General features: G+C 43.2%; 1 pseudogene; it reads right to left on the bottom strand.

The window, feature by feature from the left end:
• Window positions 1–221: 221 nt before the first annotated feature.
• On the bottom strand, window positions 222–17,327 carry LOC120024595 (annotated as a pseudogene).
• Window positions 17,328–17,961: the final 634 nt, after the last annotated feature.

Below are 17,961 nucleotides of genomic sequence, written 5' to 3'. Positions count from 1 at the left end.
TACATTTTTAAAATAAATGCAGGTGAGATGTATTTTCTATGGGTAATTGTATTATAATGTAACAAAGAAATAGTCAGCGACAATCAAATTGGCTTCCATTTAAAGCTGGTGGTTCCTTTTAACATGAGTCTTCAATATTCCCAGTTAAGAAGTTTTAGGTTGTAGTTATTATAGGACTATTTCTCTCTATACCATTTGTATTTCATAGACCTTTGACTATTGGATGTTCTTATAGGCACTATAGTATTGCCAGCCGAATCTCGGGAGTTGATAGATTTGAAGTCATAAACAGAGCTGTGCTTCAAGCATTGCGAAAAGCTGCTGGCAAACGAAGGAAAGTGCGGTTTGAATGAATGCCTGCTGCTGCCTACCACCGCTCAGTCGGACTGCTCTATCGAATATCAAATCATAGGTCATTAATATGGTCAAATCCGAAAACTATCATTTCGAAAACAAAACATTCGCTATATAATGCAACATTTGATGTGACAAAACCATCAGAGTTAAATGCGATGGAAACCAATTTACAGTGTATTTTTTGATTCGGTACATGGGAATTTAACTGCAAAAGTTTATATGTGCACCTCGTCATAACACACAGCCTTTAAAATCGGCAACAAGTCAACTTCATGGAAACATCTCTGGTGAGAAAATTCACATTGTATGCAGATTTTAGAATATTTGCATGAATCTATCGCCAATTGGATGGAAACCTAGCTAGTGTCTCCGTTACACAGATTGGGAACACTAATGCCCACAAGGGACTGGGTGAAGCTGTTTATCTATGGTGTCCTGCTGTCCCCCTCCTAATAGTTAGAGTTAGGATGCAAGCTGAGAAAGATCTTAAAAATAAATAAAATATTCTTAAGATGTAACCTTTATAAGTAAGCAAGTCAGTTAAGAACAAATTCTTATTTACAATGACGGCCTACCGGGGAACAGTGGCCTGCTCAGGGGCAGGCAGCCAACAGATTTTTACCTTGTCAGCTCAGGGATTCGATCCAGCAACCTTTCGGTTACTGGCCCAACGCTCTAACCACTAGACTACCTGCCGCCGGCCTTCTCTCACCCATTGCATTCCACCAGCATATGACTAGTGTTTGAACAGAGGATTTGTTGCTACAGTAACAGTACATTTCAGATTAAAATCTGCCATCACCCTACAGGAAGCAATTTCAGTAACAGGGTCAAACTCAAATACAAAAACTTTTCTCATATAGTACACTCTGTATAAAACATATTACATGACTGCAATAGACTTATCAGTTGTTCGTACCCCTTCTGAATGTTAACGCATGTCAGCCAGTATGTAGAACGTCATGCCAGGTAGAGAACACCACATTAACAAGTGCACATTCCGTTTAGCGTCCCATGGTCGGCATGGTAACGGCTGGGCTCTTCGTGGTGGCGTCTTCGGCCTTCCACTGTGATGTAACAGTCTTGATCTGAGTGTAGAACTGGATGCCCTGTAGAGAGACAACATAGAGAAGAGGAGCAGACAGTCAACACTAGAAAATGTCCACCTCATACTGTATAGTTGACTGCAGAAACTATTAATTAGGACCAATATGGTCATATGATAAAAAAAATAAAAATAAAAATCGATGGGTGAGAAACAGTTGTGGGCTTGTGCTGGTTGTTGCGAGCTAACCTGTTTGCCATAGAAGTTGGTGTCGCCCCTGAAGGAACCTCTGGAGCCGGTGAAGGAGAACATGGGAAGGGGGACAGGGATGGGCACGTTCACGCCAATCTAAATGAGAAACGCACACACAGTAGGGTTTAATATTTCCCCTGAAAAAGATGTCAGACAGCTTTGTTGGACCTTTTCTCTCCTCTTGCTCCTGGCTATCGGGGAAATTTGGGAACGTTGTTTTTACTTTACGATCACCCGTTTGTGATGACTCAGATTATCCCCTGAATAAATCAGATAAACTAATAGTCGCCCTAGGCCAGCGGAGATTCAGCACCATAGATATCGCAGTTGATCGCAAATCTAACCAGTTGGCCCACAGTGCGCTTGCTTTTGTTAGCATAACATCATGAAACAATGTTGCAAATGTCCATTTCTTCAAGCGCTCGTGGACATCAGCCGTTTTGTGATTAGCAACAGTTTATATTTTCAGCCTCTGCCAGTGTCACACGTTAGTTTGGAGATCTGAATGTGAGCTGGAGATTGAACGTTATCGACCATAACTGCGTCGAGAGGTTGTGTGTAGCCTGCACATATAGTGAGCAATTAAAATGTATAGAAGCTATGCTGTAGCCTAAGGGTCTAATATCTGCTAATTTGCACTTCTTTCTCAGCATATCCTCTCACCAGTTGTGATTAGGGCTGTGACGGTCTTGAAATCGTAGTTACGGTAATTGGCCAGGGGGGGGATTTGCGCATATCAGACTCAAAAGAAAACGTGGCTTTTCTCTGAAAGTTCACTATTACACTTCGTTATCATCAGTAGCATTATTATTATTCATGTTCTCTAAATATTAGTATAGTATACAAATTAAGAAGTTTCAGATTGGCAAGGAATCCCCCCCCCCCAGAAAAAACAAATTCGACGCACTGAACCAATCACACCAAGTCCGATGAATTTTTTCCCCCTCCACTTTTCCAAACAATTTCACAAATACTGCTGTGTTCATTCTCTGTGGCAATATGTTGTTAAAAGCCGCTAAAGAGGATGCAGTTGGGGCGGCAGGTAGCCTAGTGGTTAGGTTGCAAGATCGAATCCCTGAGCTGACAAGGTAAAAATCTGTTGCTCTGCCCCTGAACAAGGCAGTTAACCCACTGTTCCTAGGCCGTCATTGAAAATAAGAATTTGTTCTTAACTGACTTGCCTAGTTAATGGTAAAAAAAGAGGATGCAGCAATGAGGGGGGGGGAAATATCATATACTAAATTGAAAAATACACTACTGAAAATATTAGTATGCTCTGGAGCAGGTTGACATCAAGGATCTGTCTGTACTTTGCTCTGTTCATCTTTCCCTCAATCCTGACTAGTCTGGCAGTCCCTGCCGCTGAAAAACAGCCCCACAGCATGATGTTGCCACCACCATGCTTCAACGTAGGGATGGTGCCAGGTTTCCTCCAGACGTGGTGCTTGGCATTCAGGCCAAAGAGTTTATTCTTGGTTTCATCAGACCAAAGAACATTGCTTCTCATGGTCAGAGTCCTTTTGGCAAACTCCAAGCGTGTTGTCATGTGCCTTTTACTGAGGAGTGCCTTCCGTCTGGCCACTACCATAAAGGCCTGCTTGGTCGACTGCTGCAGAGGTGGTTGTCCTTCTGGAAGGTTCTCCCATTTCCACAGAGGAACTCTGGAGCTCTATCAGAGTGACCATCGGGTTCTTGGTAACCTCCCTTACCAAGGCCCTTCTCCCCCACGATTGTTCAGTTTGACCTGGCAGCCAGCTCTAGGAAAAGTCTTGGTGGTTCCAAACTTCTTCCATTTAAGAATGATGAGGCCACTAAGTTCTTGAGGACCTTCAATGCTGCAGAAATGTTTTGGTACCATTCCCCAGTTCTGTGCCGACACAATCCTATCTCGGAGCTCTACGGACAATTCCTTCGACCTCATGGCTTGGTTTTTGCTCTAACATGCACTGTCAACTGTGGGACCTTATATAGACAGGTGTGCCTTTCCAAATCATGTCCAATCAATTGCATTTACCACAGGTGGACTCCAATAAGTAGAAACATCAAGGATGATCAATGGAAACAGGATGCACCGGAGCTCAATTGAGTCTCGTAGCAAAGGGTCTGAATACTTACGTAAATAAGGTATTTTTAATACATTTGCAAAACATTCTAAACCTTTATTCGCTTTGTCATGAAGGCGGATTTTGTGTGTAGATTGAGGGGAAAAAATCTATTTAACACATTTTAGAATAAGGCATAACAAAATGTGGAAAAAGGGGACACAATACTTTCCTGAATGCACTGTATATATGGAAGTAGTTTAGTGCCTAACAAAGGGTTAAATGTGCAAACAACAAACTACAGATCTTTCTCTCTCAGATATAGGACAGACACTTCAAAAATAAACTTACGATATTTCCCATCTAGTACCGGGTCGGATCTACCTTTGCCTCCAGAACATCCTGAATTCTCAGGGGCATTGATTCTTCAAGTCAGAAACGTTCCACAGGTATGTTGGTCCATGCTGACGCGATACACCGCCGCCACTAGACTGGGTCCATTGACTCATGCCAAATCCTAACTGCCATCAGCATGATGAGGCAGGAACTGGGATTCGTCGGACCAGGCCGTTTTTCCCACTCCTCAATTGTCCAGTGTTGGTGATCGCATGCACACTGGAGCCGCTTCTTTTTTAGCTGATAGGAGTGGAACACAGTGTGGTCGTCTGCTGCAATTGACCATCTGTGACAAGGATCGATGAGTTGTGAGATGCCGGTCTGCGCCGTTATTTGTCTGTTTGTGGCCAGCCTGTTAGCTTGCACGATTCTTGCCATTCTCCTTCAACCTCTCATCAACAAGCTGTTTTTGCCCGCAGGACTGCCGCTGACTGACAAAATGTTTTGTTTTTCGCACCATTCTCAGGAAAACCCTAGACCCCGAAGATCATACCATGCTCAAAGTAAATGTATTTTTATTGAATATATAAAAAAATCAGTCATCTAACAGACTCCCAACCAGAGTGACACAGAAGCAACCAGGGTCAATGCCTTGCTCAAGGACACGTCGACAGATATCCCACCAGATCAAAAAACGGGGACCCGAACCAGCGACCCATCAGCCACCGGCCCAAACTCCCAACCGCCAGGCCACCAGCACTCCAAGATCCCCCCCCACAGTTCACCAAGAGCTGCCCCTCAACCATCCAAGAACCCCACCCATCCCTCGTCCAATACACCAACAACCAACGAAATGAACCAAAGATAGAAAAGGAAAACAATGCAAAAAAAAAAACAAGACTTAAAAAGGACAACAAAAATCATAACAGCAAGGCCAACTGAATAGGTTTGAGTGCATGTATGGCACTATTTCCATGTGAGTGTGCATTTGAATGAGTGTGTGTGTGTGTGTGTGTGTGTGTGTGTATGCAGGTGTACAAACACCTGCACGCCACCAGCCTCAGGCAAACAGGCATTAGATGTAATGATACCGCCCCTCAGTGTCATTCAAACATACTTTTTGTTACGTTTAAAAAAAATCTTTGACCGTCATTCTATCCCCCACCAAGCAACTCCACTCCCATATACCAACCCTCAGCCCACACATCTCTGCCGGCCACCCTCTTCGGATTTCGACGCACCATATCTATCTATATATCACTTTCAACTACGCTGTGATGTTTTACATACAATTTGAATCTAATCGAATAGAATCCACAGACTGCGAGTTGAAGATACTTTTACTACGAGTATTAGTAATTGACTGACCAGGTCTCTCCAGATCTCCCAACAATGCTATTTCTAGGGTCAATTTTATGCATTTTTAGCCATTCTTGAACCCAAGACCAGAAACAGGCTACCTGAGGGCAATAACAAAACAAATTGTCTATTGACTCTGTATCCTCACAACAAAATCTGCAGAGTTGCGATGATTGCATGCCCCAAATATTCAACATTTTGTTGGTGGCAAGCATTCTGTACAATAATTTTAGCTGAAAAACACAGTCTTGAATCTCGTGGTGTTTTATATCTCAACTCATACACCCTATACCATGGAATTGGTACATCAAAAATGCTTAAAAGTTGCTTACGTCACTAATTTTGCCCATTCTAACGTTCAATCGAAACAGTAACTGAATGCCTTGATGCCTGTCTGCCTGCTTTATATTGCAAGCCACGGCCATGTGACTCAGTGTCTGTAGGAGTGATCCATTTTCATGAATGGGGTGGTGTACCTAATAAATAGAGAGAATCAGCGAACTCACCCCCCCCCCCCCCCATAAATGGACTTGTCAATCAAAGCCACCAGTGTATGTCAGACAAGAGCAAATACTTCACCTTTCCTTGAAACATATATTTTTTTTAAATTAAAAACCTTAGGCTTTCTGAAAGTAGGCTATAAGATAATGAATTGATAAGTATGAAGGGGACAGCAATGTGATAGTATGAAGATGAAATGGACAAATATTAAAATAGAAACAAATACACACATGTCCATGGCCTATTTATCACTGTTGATTAGTCTATAAATTAAGAAAAGATTCCATATCAAATTATACCTTGCCAGGTTGGATAGGATTGGCGCATTGTCTATTTAACAACACTAGCGCATTATAAGCCTCAGAGCCAGAACAACCTTGTTGACTGCTGTTGAACAATTTAATGAAGTCAGGCACATCCAACCTTAATTATAATCATTTGTACACTGCAAATTGACCACAACTTACCCCAAAAAGAGATTGTATTTGAAAATACCAACTGTCATAATTTGATACCTTGATTATTGAGACACAATCACGTCTCTTTTTATTCTTTGGAATACTGGGGAGAAGATTTCCTAAAAAAAGGTATTTATTTTTTAGCTGAATTCCTGGTGATTTTAGTATTTTTACCAAAAACTAAATTCCTAAACTTTGGGGAGGCCAAATATTTTCTTTAAAATGAAATAGAAAAACGACCCCTGGTATAGGCTATGGACATCATTTTTGACCGTTGATCTGATGTAGCCTAGCCTATAGGCCTACTTACTGTTTGCAATGGCATAGTACTGTAGGAGAACCAGTCACACACAGCGCATTGAATTTATGGCCATTTCTTTTTTGTAAGTAAATAGGCCTACGTTAGACTGAAACAGCACACACAGATGAACCAGCAGAGAAGGCTGTAGAAAAGCCAGATTTAGACATTGCATATCATTTAATAGTAAGTTTTACGTTACACTGTTCATAAAAATTACTTATTATCATTTACTGGTTTCTCACCATAATTTATCTCAGTAACTCGGTTCCTGCTATTAAACCCTAACACACACAATTATACAGCCCAACGTTAACCTAAAAATTACACCTTCAACGACGCATGACAAAGACTTGCATACACAACAAAAATAGTGCGGTAAACAATAGATGACCCCGTATGGCTCAGTTGGTAGAGCATGGCATTTGCAACGCCGGGGTTGTGGGTTCGATTCCCACGGGGGACCAGTACGAATTAAAAATGTATGCACTCACTACCGTAAGTCGCTCTGGATAAGAGCATCTGCTAAATAACTAAAATGTAATTAAAGTTGCATTAAATTATCCTCAGAGTTACCACAAGCTATGAATCACTGCATAGTCGCCCATCTATCTAGAAATGAAGTTAAATGGGAAATACTTGTACTGTTGGACGCCAATCACACAAGTCTTACTTCCCCACGCACCTACCGGAAGTCTCTGAACTATGGCTCACCTGTCCGACATCCACCTCGTGTGTGTACTTGCGGGCGGTGGCGCCGTTGGTGGTGAAGATGGCGGTTCCGTTGCCGTACTGGTTGTTGTTGACCAGGGAGATGGCTTCATCCAGAGTGTCAGCCTCCAGAACCACCAGCACCGGCCCAAAGATCTCCTCCGTATAGCACTTCATCGCTGGCTGAGGGTAGAAAAAGCCTGAGATTAAGTCATCATCAGTTTTCCTCGTCATGTCATTCATTGCATAGAGAGCTATTTATAACTTGTCAGAAATGTCCAGATCAACTAGCTAACTTTTTAATCTAGGTTTTGTAGCCCTAGATTGTCGTGTTGGGTTCTGAGAATATGAAATACGTATTCAGGGAGAGAGGGGAATGTATAACGTTTACATTCTGTCCGGATATGTTATTGCCATCAAGGATCCTACGGGAGGAAAAAAGACAGTCTGGTACGAGTCAACATAACAGCCGTGAGTTGGAGAGGAGTGAGCACTTTGGGGCAGAGGTCAGATGAAGTGAGGAAGAACAGATATCACTACGGTTCTGTCACGCAAAAGAGATGCATTGGCTGTTCAGATGTGTAGGAGACTCTCCATAGGAGAAAGGGTTAAATATCAGTGCTTGTGTGAATATGTCTTTTGTCTTATGCAGCTGTATGACCCAATGGGGGTATAAACTTGGTTTGAGCTTTATTAAGCGTCCATGACATTTTATAAGGTTCCTTTAGAACCTAACACTGGTATGTCAAAAGTTTGTATATATTTGTTTTTACTTATGTCAAAGTGTAATTTCCACTGTACCAAGGTTCAACGTTGTTCTGAGATACTCCATTGATGCATGACCCTTCCAAGTGTAGTGGAGATGGTTCACCAAAATGTACATGATCTATGAAATACAGTAACCTGTATAGTTTGTAGATGTGGAAACCTAGGATTTAGCTAAGCGTGCTAACAGTCAATATAAACTGAAATGACACAAAATACTTGCAAATAAATTCAGCAAAAAAGAAACGTCTCTTTCAAAACCCTGTCTTTCAAAGATAATTCGTAAAAATCCAAATAACTTCACAGATCTTCATTGTAAAAGGTTTAAACACTGTTTCCCATGCTTGTTCATTGAACCAAAAACAATTAATGAACATGCACCTGTGGCACGGTCGTTCAGACACTAACAGCTTACAGACGGTAGGCAATTAAGGTCACAGTTATGAAAACGTAGGACACTAAAGAGGCCTTTCTACTGACTCTGAAAAACACCAAAAGAAAGATGCCCAAGTTCCCTGCTCATCTGCGTGAACGTGCCTTAGGCATGCTGCAAGGAGGCATGAGGACTGCAGATGTGGCCAGGGCAATAAATTGCAATGTCAGTACTGTGAGACTCCTAAGACAGCGCTACAGGGAGACAGGACGAACAGCTGATCGTCCTTGCAGTGGCAGACCATGTGTAACAACACCTGCACAGGATCGGTACATCACACCTGCGGGATAGGTACAGGATGGTAACAACTGCCCAAGTTACACCAGGAACGCACAATCCTTGAAATACATCCACAGGTACACCTCCAATAGGCTAATTGACATCATTTGAGTCAATTGGAGGTGTACCTGTGGAAGTATTTCAAGGCCTACCTTCAAACTCAGTGCCTCTTTGCTTGACATCATGGGAAAATCAAAATAAATCAGCCAAGACCTCAGAAAATAATTACAGACCTCCACAAGTCTGGTTCATCCTTGGGACGTCTCCTAGAGATGAACATACTTTGGTGTGAAAAGTGCAAATCAATCCCACAACAATAGCAAAGGACCTTGTGAAGACGCTGGAGGAAACTGGTACAAAAGTATCTATATCCACAGTAAAATGAGTCCTATATCGACATAACCTGAAAGGCCGCTCAGCAAGGAAGAAGCCACTGCTCCAAAACCGCCATTAAAAAAAAGCCAGACTACGGTTTGCAACTGCACATGCGGAGAAACATCGTACTTTTTGGAGAAATGTCCTCTGGTCTGATGAAAGAAAAATAGAACTGTTTGGCCATAATGACCATCAATATGTTTGGAGGGAAAAGGGGGAGGCTTGCAAACTGAAGAACACCATCCCAACCGTGAAGCACGGGGGTGGCAGCATCATGTTGTGGGGGTGCTTTGCTGCAGGAGGGACTGGTGCACTTCACAAAATAGATGGCATCATGAGGATATAAAAATTATGTGGATATATTGAAGCAACATCTCAAGACATCAGTCAGGAAGTTAAAGCTTGTGTCTTCCAAATGGACAATGACCCCAAGCATACTTCCAAAGTTGTGGCAAAATGGCTTAAGGACAACAAAGTCAAGGTATTGGAGTGGCCATCACAAAGCCCTGACCTCAATCCTATAGAAAATTTGTGGGCAGAACTGAAAAAGCAGACCTACAAACCTGACTCAGTTACACCAGCTCTGTCAGGAGGAATGGGCCAAAATTCACCCAACTTATTGTGGGAAGCTTGTGGAAGGCTACCCGAAACGTTTGACCCAAGTTTAACAATTTAAAGGCAATGCTACCAAATACTAATTGAGTGTATGTAAACTTCTGACCCACTGTGAATGTGATGAAAGAAATAAAAGCTGAAATAAATTAATCTCTCCAATATTATTCTGACATTTCACATTCTGAAAATAAAGTGATGATCCTAACTGACCTAAGACAGGGAATTTTTTACTAGGATTAAATGTCAGGAATTGTGAAACTGAGTTTAAATGTATTTGGCTAAGGTGTATGTAAACTTCCGACTTCAACTGTGTGTGTGTGTAATATATATATATATATATATATATATATATATATATATATATATATACACTGCTCAAAAAAATAAAGGGAACACTTAAACAACACAATGTAACTCCACGTCAATCACACTTCTGTGAAATCAAACTGTCCACTTAGGAAGCAACACTGATTGACAATAAATTTCACATGCTGTTGTGCAAATGGAATAGACAAAAGGTGGAAATTATAGGCAATTAGCAAGACACCCCCAAAAAAGGAGTGATTCTGCAGGTGGTGATCACAGACCACTTCTCAGTTCCTATGCTTCCTGGCTGATGTTTTGGTCACTTTTGAATGCTGGCGGTGCTCTCACTCTAGTGGTAGCATGAGACGGAGTCTACAACCCACACAAGTGGCTCAGGTAGTGCAGTTCATCCAGGATGGCACATCAATGCGAGCTGTGGCAAAAAGGTTTGCTGTGTCTGTCAGCGTAGTGTCCAGAGCATGGAGGCGCTACCAGGAGACAGGCCAGTACATAAGGAGACGTGGAGGAGGCCGTAGGAGGGCAACAACCCAGCAGCAGGACCGCTACCTCCGCCTTTGTGCAAGGTGGTGCACTGCCAGCGCCCTGCAAAATGACCTCCAGCAGGCCACAAATGTGCATGTGTCTGCTCAAACGGTCAGAAACAGACTCCATGAGGGTGGTATGAGGGCCCGACGTCCACAGGTGGGGGTTGTGCTTACAGCCCAACACCGTGCAGGACGTTTGGCATTTGCCAGAGAACACCAAGATTGGCAAATTCGACCACTGGCGCCCTGTGCTCTTCACAGATGAAAGCAGGTTCACACTGAGCACATGAGCACATGTGACAGACGTGACAGAGTCTGGAGACGCCGTGGAGAACGTTCTGCTGCCTGCAACATCCTCCAGCATGACCGGTTTGGCGATGGGTCAGTCATGGTGTGGGGTGGCATTTCTTTGTGGGGCCGCACAGCCCTCCATGTGCTCGCCAGAGGTAGCCTGACTGCCAATAGGTACCGAGATGAGATCCTCAGACCCCTTGTGAGACCATATGCTGACACATGCACATTTGTGGCCTGCTGGAGGTCATTTTGCAGGGCTCTGGCAGTGCACCTCCTTGCACAAAGGCGGAGGTAGCGGTCCTGCTGCTGGGTTGTTGCCCTCCTACGGCCTCCTCCACGTCTCCTGATGTACTGGCCTGTCTCCTGGTAGCGCCTCCATGCTCTGGACACTACGCTGACAGACACAGCAAACCTTTTTGCCACAGCTCGCATTGATGTGCCATCCTGGATGAACTGCACTACCTGAACCACTTGTGTGGGTTGTAGACTCCGTCTCATGCTACCACTAGAGTGAGAGCACCGCCAGCATTCAAAAGTGACCAAAACATCAGCCAGGAAGCATAGGAACTGAGAAGTGGTCTGTGGTCACCACCTGCAGAATCACTCCTTTTTTGGGGGTGTCTTGCTAATTGCCTATAATTTCCACCTTTTGTCTATTCCATTTGCACAACAGCATGTGAAATTTATTGTCAATCAGTGTTGCTTCCTAAGTGGACAGTTTGATTTCACAGAAGTGTGATTGACTTGGAGTTACATTGTGTTGTTTAAGTGTTCCCTTTATTTTTTTGAGCAGTGTGTATATATATATATATATATACACACACATACATACATATACATACATGCATATACAGGGATGTGAAATGATGCAGACAATTATATTGACGGAAGCTACAATCTATCCACAATATTAAAGCTGATCCATCCCGTTAAATATTTTTTCAATAAAAAAAAACAGTAAATCACTCAGCTGACCTGGGTTCAAAGCCAGGTCGGTTATAGACACCCCCCCCCTACCGTAACGTTGCCGATGATGGTGGGCCCTACAAAGTTGCCATTCTTGTATCCTTTGACGTGGACATTGCGTCCATCCAGCAGCAGCGTAGCTCCCTCGTCCACGCCGCTCTGGATCAACATTTCAACACGGGCCCTGGCTTCAGGGGAGATCAGAGGACCCACGTCGGCACCCGGCTGGTCACCTAAACACACACAGAGAGGAAGAAAACACACAATTAGAACTCTATTCTATGACATACACTATGCGGACTGGCGCTGGTGGTCATATTGGATGTACCATTTGAATTAAATCAATGTTCTCACACATAGGGGGAAACCATTTTGATTTGTAAGAAGTTCTGCTGAGGAAAAAAATAATAATCATAAATCCACACAGGGTATTGAAAGTCCCTTTAGGTAAAAGAGTGAGAGGTACAGTGCCTGGTGAAAGTATTCACCCCCTTGGCATTTTTCCTATTTAGTTGCCTTACAACCTGGAATTAAAATAGATTTTTGGGGGGTTTGTATCATTTGATTTACGCAACATGCCTACCACTTTGAAGATGCAATTTATTTTTTCTTGTGAAACAAACAAGAAATAAGACAAAAAAACTGAACTTGTGTGCATAACTATTCACCCCCGCAAAGTCAATACTTTGTAGAGCCACCTTTGCAGAAATTACAGCTGCAAGTCTCATGGAATATGTGTCTATAAGCTTGGCACATCTAGCCACTGGCATTTTTTCCCATTCTTCAAGGCAAAACTGCTCCAGCTCCTTCAAGTAGGATGGGTTCCACTGGTGTACAGCAATCTTTAAGTCATACCACAGATTCTCAATTGGATTGAGGTCTGGGCTTTGACTAGGCCATTCCAACTCATGTAAATGTTTCCCCTTAAACCACCCAAGTGTTGCTTTAGCAGTATGATTAGGGTCATTGTCCTGCTGGAAGGTGAACCTCCGTCCCAGTCTCAAATCTCTGGAAGACTGAAACAAGTTTCCCTCAAGAATTTCCCTGTATTTAGCACCATCCATCATTCCTTAAATTCTGACCCGTTTCCCAGTCCCTGCCAATGAAAAACATCCCCACAGCATGATGCTGCCACCACCATGCTTCACTGTGGGGATGGTGTTCTCGGGGTGATGAGGTGTTGGGTTTGCGCCAGACATAGCGTCTTCCTTGATGGCCAAAAAGCTAAATTTTAGTCTCATCTGACCAGTGTACCTTCTTCCATATGTTTGGGGAGTCTCCCACATGCCTTTTGGCAAACACCAAACGTGTTTGCTTATTTTTTTCTTTAAGCAATGGCTTTTTTCTGGCCACTCTTCCATAAACCCCAGCTCTGTGGAGTGTACGGCTTAAAGTAGTCCTATGGACAAATAGTCCAATCTCCGCTGTGGAGCATTGCAGCTCCTTCAGGGTTATCATTGGTCTCTCAGTTGCCTCTGATTAATGGCCTCCTTGCCTGGTCTGTGAGTTTTGGTGGGCAGGTTTGTTGTGGTGCCATATTCTTTCCATTTTTTAATAATGGATTTAATGGTGTTCCGTGGGATGTTCAAAGTTTATGATCTTTTTTATAACCCAACCCTGATCTGTACTTCTCCACAACTTTGTCCCTGACCTGTTTGGAGAGCTCCTTGGTCTTCATGGTGCCGCTTGCTTAGTGGTGTTGCAGACTCTGGGATCTTTCAAAACAAGTGTGTATGTACGTATGTATGTATGTATTATATATATATATACATACCCATACTGGTGGACTTTCATGGACTTTAATTAATTATGTGACTTCTGAAGGTAATTGGTTGCACCAGATCTTATTTTAGGGGCTTCATAGCAAAGGGGGTGAATATATATGTGCGCACCACTTTTCAGTTTTTTATTTCTTATTTTTTTTAAACAAGTAATTGTTTTTCATTTCACTTCGCCAATTTGGACTATTTTGTGTATGTCCATTACATGAAATCCAAATAAAAATCTATTTAAATGACAGGTTGTAATGCAACAAAATAGGAAAAACGCCAAGGGGGTAAATACTTTTGCAAGGCACTGTACCTGCATTGACGCGCAGGGCTTTGGAGCGCTCCACCAGCTCTGGGAGCCATTCACGAGCCTCGCCTACGAGAATGGCGGTTGAGAGAGCCATACAACGCTGTCCTGCAGCGCCGAAGGCCGCGCCCACCAGCTGGTTCAGAGTGTTCTCCTTGTTTGCGTCAGGCATCACCACACCGTGGTTCTTAGCTCCCTACGAGGCAGAATACAAGGGTTGGTAGGTTTACTGCCATGCGTTTTCGGAATGTGCGAAGACAGACCTAAGCAATAAGAAACTCAAGGAACTTTAGCCATCTACTGGTTCAGGATTGATAATGTGGTAGAACTATTCATCTTGCAGTATGGTTAAGGGCACTGTAGACAATTTAAGACAGACATATTTCCCTAAGCATCTAAGGGTTCCCTTCATTCGTTTAGTCCCCAATTGACCCTATTCACAGACCCTATTCGGTTATCATATTTACCATGTTGGACTGCACTCTCTTTCCATTCTTGGATCCTCTCTCGTAGATGTACTCTCCTGCCTGGTTGGAGCCCACGAAGCTGATGGCCTTGATGGCAGGGTGGTCACAGATGAAGTTCACAGCTACGGAAAGAGGTCAAAGGTCATATTATTTCACTCCTCAACATGGTACTAAGGGCACAAGATGGCGGTGTAATCACCTTGGAAATGAAAACTGCAACAAAACAAACAGTGTTTCCTATATGGACTGCTACCCCCTACGGCACTTAAACACATTTACCTACACACACATTAAGCTAAGCGTTCACTTAACATAAAGTGCTGGGTCGACAGGACATTCAAAGAGTACCAATGTACCTCAGGCACTAACTAACACACATGATCAGCATAGCCTGGTTTTTCCTTACATCCTGGGAAACAGGACACACTTTAATAGCAGGTTTTATAAAGACTCATCACACACACGCCCCCTGGTCTTACCAGCGTGCTGTCCATGGATGATGTTCAGGGTCCCGTCGGGCATCCCTGCGTCCTGCAGCAGCTTGGCCAGCAGCATGGTGCATCCTGGGACGCGCTCGGAAGGCTTCATCAGGTAGGTGTTGCCACACACCATACCCATGGGGAACATCCACAGAGGGATCATGGCAGGGAAGTTGAAGGGGGCAATACCAGCACACACCCCGATGGGCAGGCGGTAGGTGTAGGTATCCATGTCTTTGGCGATGGAGGGCAGGGTCTCCCCCAGCATCAGGGAGGTGATGCTGCAGGCGTGCTCTGCCACCTCTAGGGGGCAGAGAGACAGTGAGTAAAGCCAAGGTCAAACAGTATATGTGGAGGTAGAGATAAGAGTAGCAGTGAAAGACATACAAGTGGTGGGCAGAGGGTCAAATATTTGTGGTGCAAGGAGATAGCGATTGCAGAACAGAGACTTCAATACAGACTACAGAGACAAGTTGTTATCTCCCTGTTTCAATCAGTTCAAACATTTTCTCCCGTTTCCCCATGCCTACTTAGCATGACTGGTCTACCTCCGCAATCCTCTGAAGACGTCTCCCTCCGCGTCAGCCAGAGTCTTGCCCTGTTCCAGGGTGATCAGCCTGGCTAGCTCTTTCTGAAAACACAGATGAAAATAAATAAATTAACCAATCATCTTTGATGAACATTCATGTTTTAGGCCCCAGTTGTTGCAAAGAAATATGTTTGTAGCTTATTCTTTGGATCACGACTTTCAATACAGCTCAAAAGGCATAATATTGAACAAAGAATTGGGAACCATTCCTATGGAGGCTCGTTTTCAGACCAGGGTCTTTCCTTACAATGTTTTCCTTGATGAGCTGCTGGTATCGGAGGAAGATCTGCTGGCGGGTGAGGATGGAGGTCTCGGCCCAGGAGGTGTAGGCCCTGGAGCAGGACTCTACTGCAGCTAACATCTCTGTCTGGGTGGCTTTGGGCACGCGACCCACCACCTCGTTAGTGGCCTGAGGTAGGGAGAGAAGAAGGACAATATATAAATAATCAAATCATTGTGAACAGAGACACACTACATAAGGGGCCTGTCCAGGAGGGTGTAACATAAAAATTGATTGTGTACAGGTACAACATTATATCATAACATGTAGAATAGGCAGTTGAGTCAGATAGTGCTTCATTATGGTCTTTTTAGTGAGACTGAATGCTTGAGGGGGACTTTTCTATCTTTTACCAAGGTTTTTAGCATTATAAATAATACATAAATAATTTTTAGGCTAACATTTAGATTAAATTATTTGTAGGGAAGAGATTTATGGTCTTCTGGGTGTGTAGCTGATTCCGCATTCAACAGCCGTATATAGTTGCCTTGCCAAAAGCAAGTCAACAGCAAGTTTCCCTGAAGTAGATGCAGAGTTATAGTGAATGTTAGAATAGGCTTCCATTTCTACACTTTGCAAATCATACAGATTAAATATGACACCCTCAAGACATATTCAACTTCCAACCCGACCGGCTTATACATTGTGTACACCTGTTGTGATGTGATGTGATGTGTGTGTGTGTGTGTGTGTGTGTGTGTGTGTGTGTGTGTGTGTGTGTGTGTGTAAGCGTTGACACTTACAGGGTTGTAAATATCCAGCCATTCTGAGGTGTTGGACTCTACAAACTTGCCGTCAATGAACAGCTTGGTGGTGGGCTGCAAGAAGACGGGAAATGACAACCTCACAATGGACATGTCATCGACAATGTCAAACATGTCTGTGCAGGTGTAGATTGCATGAGCATATATTTTAATACAAGTCTTAGATAGTGAGCTACAGTATATATACGACCACTCATAAATATAGTTATTATACGATTGCAAGATGTTAACTCACCACTGATGAGGATGAATAACACATGAGACCCATCCGAAGTGGTGCCTGAAGAGGACACACGAGGATCAATTTTCAACGTTACGTTTCCATTGCCCAGCTAGCTAAGATCCAAAACCCTACCTTTCTGCTAGCTAACTAAGCTAACTAACTGTGACATTGAAGCTAGTTCGCTAACTAGTTGACTCGTTCAACCTGTTAATCATGCATTGACCGCATGCTACAGAATATAGCTAACGTTACATGTTGCAATGCCAAAAAGGAAATAATCGTACATGACTGCTTAGACTTTTTTTTCAAAAGTGTGGCGATACTTAGCTAACTAGCTACTGTGCCATGCTACTATGCTAGCAATTTATATAGCTAGCTAGCCAATCAAGTATAAAACAATGCATTTAGCTAGAAAAGCTGCACCGGGAATGTGGTTGACCTTTTTGCTCCATAACGATCTCGCTAGAATCCCTGCCATGGTAGAAGAGACTATGATTGCTTTCAGCCCAAAGTACGCACACCAGAGTCCCTAAACACAGACACCTCTGGCCACTGATAAGGTTAGCTATCTAGCAGTTATACGTTCATGAAGTCAAACAGACTGAGAACGTAGAAAACGCAAAAGCTGCACATTTTATTTGATCTTTCAATGAGACAGCAACTTTAGGCCACGTTGATGAATGCAGCAGATACTTTATTCATCTGTGAAATGGAAACGCTAGATTCCCGTGAAGAGGACGCAACATGTGAGGGACATACGCTTGGAAGAGAACCAATCAGTTGGCGAAAACAAAAACACGCCCCAAAATGTATGAAGCGGATTGGCCGGCCTTTCATGATAGGGACCAGTCGTCGTTGACATTGGGCAAATTTGTTTTACACGGTCCGGTATTCCGGCTGAGTGGATTTCAAGTAAGGACCAATGGAATGGTCTAAAATGTATAAACTCCAAACCTAGGACACCGAGTTATGCAAAATAATTTACCCTTGCAATTAGTGCCCGCCCCAGCTCTGTTACATGTCTTTCATTGGTGAAAAATCGAGTTCATCATTTTACCTTATGCATTTTTTTCTTATCCAACAGAGCTTAAAGTATCATGTGAGAACTGTTCTTTTTTCGGAACATACATTAAATTAAGTAAATTT

The sequence above is a fragment of the Salvelinus namaycush genome, chromosome 29 (genome assembly GCF_016432855.1).
Source record: "Salvelinus namaycush isolate Seneca chromosome 29, SaNama_1.0, whole genome shotgun sequence".
In the NCBI taxonomy this organism is placed as follows: domain Eukaryota; kingdom Metazoa; phylum Chordata; class Actinopteri; order Salmoniformes; family Salmonidae; genus Salvelinus; species Salvelinus namaycush.
The sequence above is the reverse complement of the archived record's forward strand: the minus strand, read 5'-3'. Positions and strand labels throughout refer to the sequence as shown.